The sequence below is a fragment of the Sinocyclocheilus grahami genome, unplaced genomic scaffold (genome assembly GCF_001515645.1).
Source record: "Sinocyclocheilus grahami isolate Dianchi unplaced genomic scaffold, SAMN03320097.WGS_v1.1 scaffold2642.1, whole genome shotgun sequence".
NCBI lineage: Eukaryota > Metazoa > Chordata > Actinopteri > Cypriniformes > Cyprinidae > Sinocyclocheilus > Sinocyclocheilus grahami.
Window position 1 is genome coordinate 14,602 of NW_015507821.1, and position 15,283 is coordinate 29,884.

Sequence of the window (15,283 nt, forward strand, 5' to 3'; positions counted from 1 at the left end):
AAATCTAAAATAAACCACGATTTGGTGGTTGGCTATGATATTTTTATGCGCAGCTTGTCAGTGAAGAATGGTTCTAAAAGCTAGAGGGCGCTCTCCACGCAGGAGACAAACACATTTAACATTTTAAATGCTTAGCATCTGCAACCTTACAGCAAAGCAGTCGTGTGTTTTAGAGAATAAACTTAACTAGCCTATGTGCACGTGTAGTAGCACAAACAACTATACAGTGTGCTCTATGCACACAATGTGTTTAACACAATCACACTTTTGAATCATACCTGACAGCAGAGAGACACACAGCAGCGAGAGTTCTGGTGCAGAGCTCCAGAGACTCTCACCCACTGCATGGGGGTTTTCCTGACTACAGAATCCCAAAGTAGTGTTTTGTCACTTCCTTTATATACTCAGACCTGACAACAAAGAACTCTTTAAATCAGTTGTAAAAACATAAAAGACCTTTTGGTTTGTTAGGCTCTGTGACCCAGGGTCACACCTGGCTGGAGATAGATAAACCCTCCTCAGCAGAACACAATTCTACAAAAGTTTTCAATATTTCTATTCATAATACAAGTGACTGCTGTGAAATTGAGACCATTTGACCAATTTAGAAGATCCCTTCTCCAGATAAGTTTTATTGTTTTATTGCACGGCATCTCTCCTGTGTGAGTTCCTGATATTTGGCTTCATGAGGAGCTAATTTCATAAGGAAATAATTTCACTCCTTGCATAATCGCAGCCTTTGCGATATCATAATCACTCTAGACAGGTCGATTTATCGTGCAGCCCTAAACATTACCAATGATGTCCGGATTTTAAATGACAACATGACTGACAACACTTTATCTAATAGCTTGTATGAAATGTTCAAATAAAGCTTTGAAAAAGTTTCATAAAATGGTAAACCTCATATACCAGCTTTTAAATAAAGAAAAGGGTAAAATGGCACCTATTATGCCCCTTTCTAAAATATGTAATATAAGTCAGAACGTGTCCGTGAAGTTTCAGCTTAAAGTACCCCACAGATCATTTATTTTGAAAATGCCTATTTAGAGTGGAAGCAGAAAAACGCTGTTTTCGTGCATGTCTCTTTAAATGCAAATGATCCCCGCCCCCTTTTATAGAATAGGGCGGAGACGTTACAGCTCGTACCTCAGACACTCTGATAAACAAACATCTGTTTGGTTTTGATTATAATTGTATATCACACTAAAATCATGCGTTTTAAACATAGACTGTATAAAAACATGGACGTAGAGTCCGTGACGTCACCCGTAGGTTCCTGAAGAGCGTTTATGAAGCCTATGCTATTTTAAAAAAAACTCCAGCACATTGTTGTACACTGTAGAAAAACATGGATTATCACATGTCTACATTAAATTTATTTTGAGAGAAGTATTATTTTTATAGATTGGCCATTATTTAGTGCTATGAACACATGTAATGTCTGTTTCATTCAAACTGGATACTAGAGGGCGCCCCTGCGCAGGAAGTCCACATATGCATCACTGAAGAAATAGAGCTCATGACCCCAGGGCTGTGTCCGAAATCTCCCCCTATACCCTCATTCACTATTCCCTACATTAGGTCACTACTTCAGTTCACTAGAAGGAGTGAATGAAAACGAGTGAGTGAATTCGGACACTGAGTGCACCGGAAGGACTGCCGCTTATACATAGTTTGTGCTATGCCACAAAACCACAAAAAAAACGCTTACTCTGTACGTATGCATAATCGTGCTAAGAAGTTATATTTCATTTTAACATGACTAGCCTATAATTATATTAAAGTATGTATACTAATTGTATTACATAATCTATATATTAAAGTATATTTAATCTTAAATACATTTCATCACATACCGTGAAAGTCAGAAAAGCTGCATTGTATGTTCAGCTGTGAGGTTTCTCTGAATGACGCAGATAAATGATATGTACAGCTGGCTCATGACAGGTCTGTAATCTGGATCTGTGAGAACTGGTGAGAATGACACACTTGGCATTGAGGATTGTGTGAGAGCACGTCTGCAAACAGCGGCATGTTTGACGAGATTGACATAAGGCTGTAAAGGAAAGGCTGTGCAGAAAGCCTTCATATGGAGATGGTTTGGGTGTGTTTTATGCAAATGACTAACATTGAGCATGCGGCCGCTCTTTTAAAATACTCCAAATTCACTAACATTAGGACGAGGTTAAGAACTACTTCATGTACGCACATTCATGTTGTTATTTAGCCAGGGATTTTTTGAGGTTCTCCTGTGCATACAAATCTGAAATAATCCATGCAATTATTAGTGAATGAGACCAACTGTGCTTACTAACTCCTGTAATAATGTGGATTTTTATTTTATTTTACAGCCATGAAGTCCTCAACACGTTTAGATCAAATCTGCGCACCTCTCCTGTACAACCAAGAAAATCAATGTGTTTGACCAAACCAAACAGAGTCTGTTGTCTAAGATTTTTAACCAGAAGAAATATAATTCATTATCTGCTCTGCATCAGAGAGCTGTGAATGAGGCTTTACAGAGTAAGAATGGACATCTGGATCTTTTCCTGCGTTTTCTTCTGGGTCTCTCAGTGGAGTCCAATCAGACTCTCTTACGAAAACTACTGACGCAGACAGGACGCTGCTCCTACAACAAAGAGGAAACAGTTCAGTGCATCAAGCAGATGATCAGAGAGAATCGCTCTCCAGATAAATCCATCAATCTGTTCCACTGTCTGAATGAACTGGGTGATGATTCACTGATGCAGGAGATCCAAGATTATCTGAAATCTGGAGAAATAAGAGAAACCAAACTCTCCTCTTCACAGTGGTCCGCTCTGGTTTATGTGTTGCTGACATCAGAGCAGAAGATGGATGTGTTTGATCTGAAACAGTTTATTGGAGCACAACATACAGCAGATGAAGTTCTTCAGAATCTGTTACCTGTGGTTAAAGAATCCAGATCAGTTCGGTGAGTAACACTGAAAACAATCTTTATAATAAATGATCACATTTATTATTATTATTTAGAATGTTCTGTTTGTCCTCTAATGATGTTGATGTTTTACTGTCTGTATGAATTACATTTTCATTTACAAAATGTTTAAATTTCGTTTCTTTAATTGCAGTTGGTGTCAGTACATCATTCATGTTGTAAGGGAAAACAGGTCAATTTTAAAGGGAATTAATAATTATTTTTACAGGGAATTTGGACAGAATCACTGTTTTACGGCTGATCAACTGAATCAGCCAGCGATTCACTGAATGAGCCGTATAACATCAACTCTGCAATGGATATTAATATCCAAAGTATAGTGAAAACACTATTTATTAGCACAGTAACAAGACCGGCAGTTGAAGACATTGACTTGTAAGCACAAAACACAAGATACTTCTCCTTTCAAAAGAAATAAGACTTTATTGGACAAATGTAAGATATATTAACTAATCTAACACAAACACATACATTCACACACATTGCAGAAAGTGAGGAAAGAATTTGTTTAAGAGAGTGACAATGTGAAATCCCAAAGTTTATAGCAATATATGCAATTTCTTAGACCTGAACAAACATCAATCATTTAATTAAACCTCACATCGAGTTTCTCAATGAGGCTATTAATCTTTATATTAAATGCACCAGTTCAGCTAGAATCTGGAGGTTTTACTTGTTTCCTGTGTTAGGGATTGCCTTTGTGTGGCATCGTTGCAGAAAAGGGTTTCCCAAGGTTGTTGATTGGCTGGAGGTCTAGTAGCGTCCAGAGTGATGTCTCGGGGAGATCAACCGTTGAGCGTTGGCTAATGAATGGATGCGGAGTCCTTTACTCTGGCTGAAGTTTTGAGGCGGAAACAGACAACGTCTGAGACACAGCTTTGCAGCAAAACTTAACTTAGAACACGAAACTCTCAACGGAAAGAAAATTAATTAAAGCGAAAGAAAGAAAAGGAAAGAAGAGTGTGACGAGACTAGATGGCTTCTCTCCTCATTATGGTAGAGGAGCAGCAGGTGTGCAGGCCAAAGCATGATGAAAGAGTGCTCGAAGAACACAAACCAAAAAGGCAGTGGCAGAAGCAGTGGCAAAAAGCCCAAAAGGCAAAAAGCTAAATCTGTTGGTGTCCTGAGTTTTTAAACTCGGCCGCTGGACACATCCCAAATGGTGTATTGACTAATTAGACGTTGTCTTAGCTCGGGGTGTTGCTATGTTTCTCCTCCCAATACATTAATCAACATGCTATCTTGTTAGTCACATGGTCACCTTTACATAAAACAATAATATAGTGCTCCAATCCGTTCTTTAAATAATGTCATAAAAACATTTTGTTTAACACTTATGCAAGCGAATCGTGCCCACAGCTAAAGCAAAACAATGCTTTACAACATCAGAAAGATCAGGCCCTTTCTAACGGAGCATGCTGCACAACTTCTTGTCCAGGCCCTTGTCATCTCTAGGCTGGACTACTGCAATGCTCTTCTGGCTGGACTCCCATCAAGCACAATCAAACCTCTACAAATGAGTCAGAATGCAGCAGCACGACTGGTCTTCAACGAGCCCAAAAGAGCCCATGTTACACCTCTCTTTATCTCCTTGCACTGGCTACCGGTTGCGGCTCGAATCAAGTTCAAGACACTGATGCTTGCATATAGAACAGCCACAGGCTCAGCACCCGCCTACTTCCACTCACTACTACGAATTTACATCCCCTTCAGAAGTCTGAGATCCGCTAGTGAGCGACGCCTCGTGGTACCATCACAGAGAGGCTCAAAATCACTTTCCAGAACATTCTCGTTCCCCACTCCTGGCTGGTGGAACGATCTTCCCACCCTTATCCGGAATACTGAATCCCTGACAATTTTCAAGCGACAGCTGAAAACTCATCTCTTTCGAAGCTACTTGACTTCATCATAAAAAATAAAAAAAATAAAAAAAAGTATCTCTCTTTATTTATTCCTTCTCTTTCTAGCTTGTACTTATTTGAACAATGTCTAAGAACTTGGTATTACAACCACTTCTTGTGTCTGTTTGCCTCTTTAAGAAGAATCGCTTTATGTATCCCCCAATTGTAAGTCGCTTTGGATAAAAGCGTCTGCTAAATGACTAAATGTAAATGTAAAATAATGGTGGATATGTTGTTAACTGATGAAACAATACAGTTTGTAAACCAAAATATGTCTACTGTAATGTCTGCAGAACGACAGACAAAAGAGACTCTGTGTCTGTTTTAATTTTAGGATGCAGTCAAATACGAAAGAGATGAGTTTTCAGCTGTCGCTTGAAGCAGTCTATGTGCTGTTCTGTGAATGTGAGGACGTGTTCTGTGAGGAACAAAAGGTCTCTGGTCTCTGTCAGGTTTCTGTTCTGGGACTCTTATTTTGGTGTGCTATTCATCCTTTTGTATCTTGTCCTTTATCTCCTTGGTTCCTAAGTACGTTCTCATTTGTTTCCATAGTTACTGATTAGTTTGTACCCTGTGTCTAGTTTAGAGCCCCTCCACATGGATACGCATTTAACTGTATACGGAATAATTTTGTATCTTATTAGCATTTCGTCCAGACGGATCCGGCATTTTGGGAGCCTGAAACCGCAATTTTTTTTAAACCAGTCCCAGAGTGGATAAATCTCAAAATGACAACCTTGCGTTTTTATGTGTACAGCCAATCCGTATATTTTGTGAAACGATAATATCATCAGCCCACGTCTCGACCCTAGTCAAACACCGCTACTACATGTAACAGCAACAACAATGGCGGACTACATGCTTGTGTTCGTGCTGCAGAAGCTACTGAGCTTATTAACTTTAGTAAAGAAAAATAGAAAAATACTCAAGCAAAAATGTTTGTATAAAGCGCGCAAGGTTTAAGTGCATGCTCCAAGTCTTCTCCATTTTTTGTGTATCTCTGTGGCAGGATTACAGTGCCACATACTGGTCTGGTATTTATACTACATAGTTTTGAGTCCGTTTCAGTGGTTTTGTGTGTGCGCAAATATTTCTTGAGACGACGCCGTGTTTGCAGAATTTTTTTTTTACAACGAGGAAAAAAAAAGATGGGATAGGTAAATAAGGAATAAAAATATACAAATTGACAATTGTATGTACAGGTATATAACAATAGACAGTTGTATGTACATGTATATTATGTGCAAATTGAAATGTAGACAAAGTATGTGTGTTAGATAAATAAGTGTATGAGTGAATAAATAGTGTGTGTTCCACAGTTATTGTTAAGTGTTCATGAGATGGATTGCCTGAGGGAAGAAACTGTTCCTGTGTCTGGTCGTTCTGGTGCTCAGAGCTCTGTAGCGTCGACCAGATGGCAACAGTTCAAAGAGGGAGTGTGCTGGATGTGAGGGTGTTCAGAGTGATTCTGCCAGCCCTTTTGCTCACTCTGGATGAGTACAGATCTTGGAGAGAAGGGAGGGTTGTACCAATAATTCGCTCAGTAGTCCGGACTACCCTCTGTAGTCTTCTGAGGTCAGATTTGGTTGCTAAGCTGAACCAGACATTTATAGAAGTGCAGAGGACAGATTCAATGATGGCGGAGTAGAACTGTTTCAGCAGCTCCTGTGGCAGGTTGAACTTCCTCAGCTGGCGAAGGAAGTACAACCTCTGCTGGGCCTTTTTCACAATGGAGTCTATGTGAATGTACCACTTCAGGTCCTGGGAGATGGTTGTGCCCAGGAACCTGAATGACTCCACTGCAGTCACAGTGCTGTCCATGATGGTGAGTGGGGGGAGTGCAGGGGGGTTTCTCCTGAAGTCGACGGTCATCTCCACTGTTTTGAGTGTGTTAAGCTCCAGGTTGTTGAGACTGCACCAGACAGCTAGCTCTTTAACCTCGTGACTGTAAGCAGACTCGTCACCGTCCTGAATGAGGCCGATGAGTGTGGTGTCGTCTGCAAACTTCAGGAGCTTGACAAAGGGGTCTTTAGATGTGCAGTCGTTGGTGTACAGAGAGAAGAGAGTCCCTGGTCTGTCTAGATGTTGCAGAATATAACGCAGTCCCATATTGACTGCATCGTCCACTTGCTCTGTAGGCAAACTGTAAAGGATCCAGTAAGGGTCCAGTAATGTCCTTCAGGTGGGCCAGTACCTTCCTTTTCTGCTTATGAAAGACCTGGCACACCTCTTCTTCGCTGATCTGAATTGCAGGTGTGGGGGAGAGGAGGGTTGCAGGAGGTGTTAATGGATGTGTGGAGAGGTGTTCAGGGTGGGTGTGGGGTGTTTTTTCAAACCAGGAATACACGTCTTCACAGAAACTGATATACGATGTTACAGTCTCTGTGAGCTCATCCAGATCGGTGGCTGCAGCTTCAAAAACACTCCAATCAGTGAGGTCAAAACAAGCTTGTAAATCCTGCTCTGTTTCATTAGTCCATCTTTTTACAGTCCTTAATACAGGTTTAGCTGATTTCAGTTTCTGACTGTAGGTCGGTATAAGATGAACCAAACATCAGAGAGCCCCAAAGCTGCCCGTGGAACAGAGTGATGTGCTGTCTGTATTTTGGCAGTTCACGGGAGAGATTGGCTTTATTAAAGTCCCCGAGAATGATTAAAACAGAGTCCGGGTGTTGTTGTTCTGTGTCTGTGATCTGATCAGCGAGTTTCTGTAAAGCTGAGCTCACGTGCGCTTGCGGAGGAATGTAAATACTGACGAGTATGAATACGCAAAACTCCCGCGGTGAGTAGAAAGGCTTACAGTTAATGAAGAGCACTTCTAGATCTGAACAGCACATCTTCTTTAACACAGTTACATCGGTAAACCACCTCTCATTGATGTAAAAGCATGTCCCGCCACCGTGCGATTTCCCTGTTGATTCTGATGCTCTAAACAGCTGAAAGCCCGGCAGACTCAACGCGCTGTCCAGAATGGCATCTTTCAGCCAGGTTTCCGTGAAACACAGAGCAGCAGAGTGTGAGAAATCTTTGTTTATCCAGGAGAGCAGAAGGAGTTCATCCGTTTTGTTGGGTAGAGGGCGGAGGTTCGCCAGATGGATGCTAGGCAACGGCGTTCTGAATCCGCGCTGCCTGAGCTTCATGAGGGCGCCGGCTCTCTTCCTCCGTCTGCGCATCCTGAAGCGCTTGATCAGTGCAGCTGCTCCGCCAACTACTATGTCCAGCAAAACATCAGAATAGTTGAAAACCAGTGAAATATCGGGTGATGTGTACTCCTGAATATCCAGCAATTCGTCTCTGGTGATTGCAGGGATATAACTAAAGACAGGACAAACTAACAAAAACATAAAAACAAATGCGGAGCATGCCACGGAGGCAGCCATCATCGTCGGCGCCATCTTGGAATTTAAACTCCTTGTTTTTTTCAGGTCATGGTGCATGTTTGTTAGCTGTTTAGTTGTGTTTTTATTTTTCTTCGTCTTTTGGACCATTTTGGACAATCTTCTTTGTTAATTTAAATAAATACAAACTTACTGCAACTGGATCCACTCTTCCTTCCTCCGTGCATTGCTTTAACAGGTGTTTAATGAAGAATTGAATTACTGAAACATACATTTAAAATCTAAAGGAAGGCCATTTACATTTGTTCTCAGTATAGTTGTTTGTTTTGTTCTCCACACAGGGTATGTGGGTGTAATCTCACTGCTCAGTCCTGTGGAAGTTTGTCTTCAGCTCTACAATCCTCACACTCTGTCCTGAGAGAGCTGGACCTGAGTAACAATGACCTGCAGGATTCAGGAGTGAAGCTGCTCTCTCATGGACTGAAGATTCCAAACTGTCAACTGCACACATTGAGGTAAATGCTTTCAATAAAATAAATATGCGAAATGTGTTTATCAAACAGTAAAGCTTGTGATGTAATTTTATATAATTACAGTGTGGCACTATGTTAATTTACATTCAAACAGCTCATGATCCAGTGTTTTCAATATCTTTCTGGATTTGAAAATGCAACATGCATCAAACATCTGCCCTTTTATTTGATTGGCTATCCTAATCGCCAGTTGACCTTGATATGTACTGTTAGACAGCTGAGGCAGACCAACTTTAAAAAAGGAACATTTTAAATGTTTTTGTCATCCAAACAAATAGCTAATAGGTGCGTAATGGAGTGCAGCAGAGCAGCATGAAGATATAAAATATTAACATCAAATCAGTATCCAGAAATTACAAAGTTATTGAAACTCTAGTGTTAAGGGCGCCTGACTCACCATCACTTAGCTGAGAGTGCTCTGTGTTTCTCTTTCACATGCAAAGAGAGAGCAAGATTCTCTTACATACCACATAGAATTGACATGCTACATGTAAACGATATACATTGTTGCATTATCTTGTCAGAATTAGAGTTCATTTGGTATTATTCAGCCTTTAAGAACAAACAGAAATTGGTTTCTTCAGTAATAATATTGTAATACTATTATTAAAAATATTACACAAACGGCAATTTCACTCTCGCCTATTAGTCCCTGTTTTACTTGATTAATACACACACACACATATATATATATATATATACACATACATACTGAACATACATACATATATACATATATATATATTTATACATATATTCAACCATTCTTTCTGGTCCTTGAATCTGATTGGCTGATAAGACTACAATATTCAAGTGATATTGGAACTCCAACCGTTTCACTGTTTGTATCACTCTGCTTGCGGTGTCTCTCACACCGAGTTTATTTTAAGTAACTTCAGTGCTGTATATCAGAGCGCTGCCTTTGTACTTTTGACTAAATTGCCTAGCAACTTTTATGATGGCTGTGGTTTATTAAATATTTTTATTTAATAAATAACATTTTATATAAATAATAGTAGTATTTAATAATAGTATTTAGTATTGGGAAACTGTTCGTGATGGTGATTTTGGTTACATTATTCCTCCATTAGATGGCGACAAGAGACTGTTTTTCTGAGTGAGTCACCAGTAAAGACTTTTATATTGAAACACTGTGAAATGCTGTTGTAAACAAGGAAGTTATTTTTACTTTCAACAACACCTTGTAAGACGCAGCCAACAAATGCGCTATATAGCGCTGTCATCGGACATCACCCTTAACAGATGAAAGGACAGTACGACAAAGATATCATCAGTAGACTTTCAAACTAATGTTTTATTGTGAATATGAGATTGAGCTGAAGAATTAATGCTGTATCAGATGCAGGTAATCACACTCGCTCAGTCCATCTCTCTCTCATAATATTCCACATAATACAACAGCTTTTAATACAGTAATACAATAAGCTTTTATTGAAGCAACTCAACGTTCCTTCGTTACTAGTTCTAAAGTGACGTTTTTTCATTAATATCGAAGCTCAGCTGTTAAACTGTGAAACTGGGATTTGAATCTGTGGCAGAAGAAAGTAGTTCTGTACAAAAGAGGGTTTTTAAAGACACTCCGCTGTTGTTCCTTATGTATTTACACACTCGTGCCATCGAACTGTGGTGTAAATGCAATATCACACTCGTAGACATGAGATATGGCTGTATCTCGGAACGCTGTGATTACCTACAGCCGTGCCGATATACAGCCATATCACACTGCTACTCGTGTGATTGCTCATATATAGTTATATATATATATTTGCTTATTCAACTATAATACAATTTTGTGAATTGACAAAAAGTCAGATGTAAGCCAGTAGAAAATGATGTAAAATAGATGAAAACAGAAAGTGATTTTTCCGGTAACACCAGTGACACAGCTCCACAGGACTGCCATTTCCATCATATACAGTGGGGCAAAAAAGTATTTAGTCAGCCACCAATTGTGCAAGTTCTCCCACTTAAAAAGATGAGAGAGGCTTGTAATTTTCATCATAGGTATACCTCAACTATGAGAGACAAAATGAGAAAAAAAAATCTTAAATTTTTAAGAATTAATTGGTAAATTCCTCATGTGTACATGGCACTTCAGATTTTTTTTTCATATACATTTATATTTAGCTCAAAGTATGGCCCTGAAACTTAAGACATGACCATATAGGAATAATTAATGGCTGAAATGATTATAAATGTGTGTAAGAGATGTCTGATTGTCACGTGGACTATTGCTGTGTCTGTAGGTTGTCTGGATGTATGGTGACAGAAGAAGGCTGTGGTTATGTGTCTTCAGCTCTGAGTTCAAACCCCTCACACCTGAGAGAACTGGATCTGAGCTACAATCACCCCAGAGATTCAGGAGTCAAGCTGCTCTCTGAAAAACTGGAGGATCCAAAGTGCTCACTGGACAAACTCAAGTATGTCCAGCAGGAAGATTTTAGAAGATTTTTAGATTTGACTCATTATTCTAAATTGTAATAATATTTCACATTACTGTTTTTTTTCTTTATTTTTAATCAAATGAATGCTTCCTTAATGAGTATAAAAACTTTTAAAACCTTAATGATCTCAAACTTTGGGGCAATCCATCCAAAATGCAAGAGAGAGAGAAAAAAACAAATTAGATAACACAATACAATTTAAGAATTTTGTCATTTAATGAGACATGTATTACATTTCCATTTACATGTTAGCCTTTTGTGAAAATGACTAGCCGAACTCATCTGTGTAGATTTGACACATTTTTCTGAATGACTAGAGAATAATCCATGGGTCATAACATTCGTTTCCAAATGCAGAAATAAAAGTGGAGTTTAGCTTTACGGTGTCCAAAACGGATGCTTTATATTTAAAATAAGCTACAAAATACGTGGAAGACTTAATATAGGAAGAGCAGCGAAAGTAAGATGTTAATAATTTATTAGTGTGCTTCAGTTCATAATTAAGAAACGACTTCGTAGACATTACAGCAAAAATGTATTCTTATTATATTAATAATTTGATGTGGGGTTAAAACATCAACAGTGCTATTGTTAAAAGTCAGTTCAGCTGTATTCCCCATCAAAAAGAGCCCGTTTGGAGAGAAATAAAACACACAGAATTTATTTAAATGCAAATCTGGAAAAAACGCTCTGATTGGTTGAACTCCTCATCTTTTTCTGTTGCTTGTTTACTGTGCGTGGACAGGTCACCGGGTTTTTGCGTAGTTTAGAGTGACAAATCTTACCAGCGTACTTTAAGGTCAAAATGCGTACCCGCTACTCAAAATGCGTACAGGTTGGCAGGTCTGCAAAATTAACATATGACAAAAAATTGGGCATAAGGTCGTTTCAATGCAAAACTTGGAATTTATCAATATAGACGTGAGTGGTGGCTACGATCAGATCTCACGTCTGGTCTGAAGTCAAGTTTTTGTTTTTGCAAGTTTTTGAGTTACCTGAACTTGTGCACAGCATATAAATCTGGTGGAGAATTGTAGAATGACAGCATTTTGTTGTTGCCCAGACGGTCGAACGAAGCTCATTAGTCGATCACTGACCAGTAAGATTAGAATGTCTTTTGTTTTTTTGTTTTATTCGGGGCTTTAGCTCTATATGCGCGAATAGCAGCGTAAACAACAGACCACGAGGATTCAATCGTCGCATCATGCACCTGCAGCATTTCTGTTAAAGGAGAAAAGCAGAAATTAAGTCTATAAAATAAATAGGACCACACAAAATATATAATAGGCTATAAAATAATTAACAGATTAACAAAGGGGGAAAAAATTGTTCAATAAATATAGGCTATGCTCGTTTTTGGGACACTCTTAATGCATTTTATTATTTTTCTTCGTATCTTTATTTGATTTAATCCATCTCATCGCACAGGTGCCTCACGCACACACAAACAACATTAGTTGTTGCCTGACATTTCAGCCATTCATCATCAAACTAAAATGCAGTCAACCAAACATAAAAGTTGCACTGTTTATTTGAAAAAGTCCGCTGTAAAATCACTATGCAGCACCCAAACAAACATTTTTGCGCATGTGAAGGATTTTACATGGATATTAGAACATGAGTGTAGCGAATCAGCTCAAAGGGGGAAAATGAATAATTAATTATAAATATTTAGATTCGCTGTAAGTATTTACTTGACATCTCAGGGTCAACTGTCTGTCAATTCTAAGAACATTAATTTCCTGGTTAAGTTACTGGTTACTCAGAGCATGTAGCAAAAATCTGCATGATTAGGGACTCCAGTTATGAGCAAAAAATTAACAACCTCAAGTGTGATACAAGTAAGACTTTATTAACTACATAAACACTTAAACTAGTCTAACATACTACATAAACACACACACACACGCATACCATTGGCATAGGAAAAAGGGTTAAAGCTTAAGCAGTAAAGAGAAGAGAAATAAAGACATGAAGCTATGGTACAATTTAATATTTAGCAGATCTACAGCCTGAAGGAAACATCAGTTTCTTAGTTCAAACACACCTTTGTAAAAAAGGTGCAAATGATACTTAATGTATCGATTACTAAGTCTAAGTTTGATACTTGCACTTCTTGTCTGTCTGAAAGAGAGTCCTGATGCAATCTGAAGGCTCAAGTTTATCTTTGCTGAAGTTGGTTGATGAAAAAGAACCAGTTTGAGTCAGAGGATCTTGAAGTGGAAAGACTAGGCCGAAGCCTGGCACAAGCTTAGGTTGGGTTCTTGAGGACTCTTAGCTCTGCATCTTGCCCTGGAGTTTCTGCATCTGAAAACTTCTCCGTTTAATTACAAATCAGTGTTGCCAGATTGGAAATGACCAAGTATCATACTAGAAGCTCAAAATTATCCATTATATTATATTTGGAAGAAAATTATCGTACACAAGTCAAACGTACAGAATACAGCTATTTATCTAAACCAACAACTTTTTGACACGACCTGCAAATTACCACGATAGATAACTAGGCGTGCCGTGTTTACTTTGGACACGAGCAGTGCAACAAAATACTGTAGAACCCATTATAATCAGTGACTGTTTGCACTGGATGCGACACGACACGACACATCCCCGACAGTAAACTGATGCCTCATTCTATTTATGACGTATTAAAATGATTTTTAACACTCACTTTGTCGCGTCCAGTGTAGACAGACTTTAGCTGTTAACTCCACATCTGAGCCGCTGTCATCGGAAGCCTGTGTGTTGCCAGATGTTGAGGGGGTTCTTGCCGTCATGGACCGCAACATGGTGCTCGTTGGCTTTAAAGCAGGGCACCCTCCTGCATTCTTAACACACTCTGAGGTGTACATAAGCTCATTTAGAGCGTCTGTAATGAGCCGATTTCATGTATGAATATAGAAGCCCTATGACTACAACTACCATCATTTGAATTGTAATAAAATTATGAAATTATCATACATTATGGGATTTTTTTCATTATTGATCGTACAGAGGTCAAAATTATCGTACAAATGCGACAATTATCGTACATCTGGCAACACTGTTTGGGTAAAATGCAGCGCTTGTCACTGTCACTTTTTACCCAGCCGTCCAATCAATGGAGGAGGGGCGGGACAAATACTACACCAACCAATCATCCTACTTGTACTACAACTGAACAACAATAGAGAAGTTAATATAGCTGGCTACTGCATTTTTATATTCAAAATGAGAAACTAGTAATACGTTACTGCTGTGGATATTTCAAATCATAGCAACCCAAGCGTCTCTCAGGCTCAGCTAGAAAAACGCTGTGCCACTAAAGCGTTCTCCAGCACCACCAGTTGGCTGTTTTAAGAAGAGCGCCTGACAGTTTTTCAACGGGGATTATGCTAATTGTGAATGAGCATGCACGAGCGCTCTATTTACGAATGATTGGAATTCATTAACATACACATGCTTAACTATCAAATCTGATGTTTACGAAGTGTTGGTGAATTCGGAGGAGAGTTTTTGGGAAGGTCCGTTTTACACGCAAATTACTCTGAATCTACTCCTATATTTACGAATGTTTCATGAATGAGGCCCAATGAATTTGATTTGGCAACAGGAGCTTCCAGTGCAGAAGAAAGTACAGACATACAGTTCAGTGCAAACATACATGATAGTGCAGACATACAGTACATAAGAATTACACAGCAGATGAGATAACTCTAATATAAGAAAACGTCTCAGGTTATGAACCGAGGTTTTAAACCACTCAAAAAGGGCACAAAGTCTTTGCACGTAGCTCTTACCATACAGGATTTTAGAAAAGTGGACAAAGCATAACGTGCACACACTTGAATACCGTTCTAGGGGTTCTCGAGGTACCCTGAAAGAGCAGCCCATAGATAAAAATAGCGTATCCCCAGACACTATATCTACGGCTATAATGCTGGAGTGGCTAGCAGTAAATCTGTAGCTGGGGGAGCAACATCCAGCTCTCAATGGAGAGGGAGCTCAACCTACAGCATGTTCCCATGGTGGAACAGCTAGCAGTTATTCAGCTGAGGGAGCAACACACTCAGTTCTCAATCCGAGA

The 15,283-nt window shown here is 39.2% G+C and overlaps 1 long non-coding RNA gene across 1 annotated transcript in view; it reads left to right on the top strand.

Annotated features, from left to right (window-relative positions):
- Nucleotides 1–8,639: 8,639 nt before the first annotated feature.
- Nucleotides 8,640–15,283, top strand: part of LOC107575443 (uncharacterized) — a 9,112-nt gene continuing 2,468 nt past the window's right edge. The window contains exons 1-2 of the long non-coding RNA XR_001607873.1: nucleotides 8,640–8,734; nucleotides 11,020–11,193. This is a non-coding gene — a long non-coding RNA (uncharacterized lncRNA). The remainder of the gene's footprint in view (nucleotides 8,735–11,019; nucleotides 11,194–15,283) is intronic.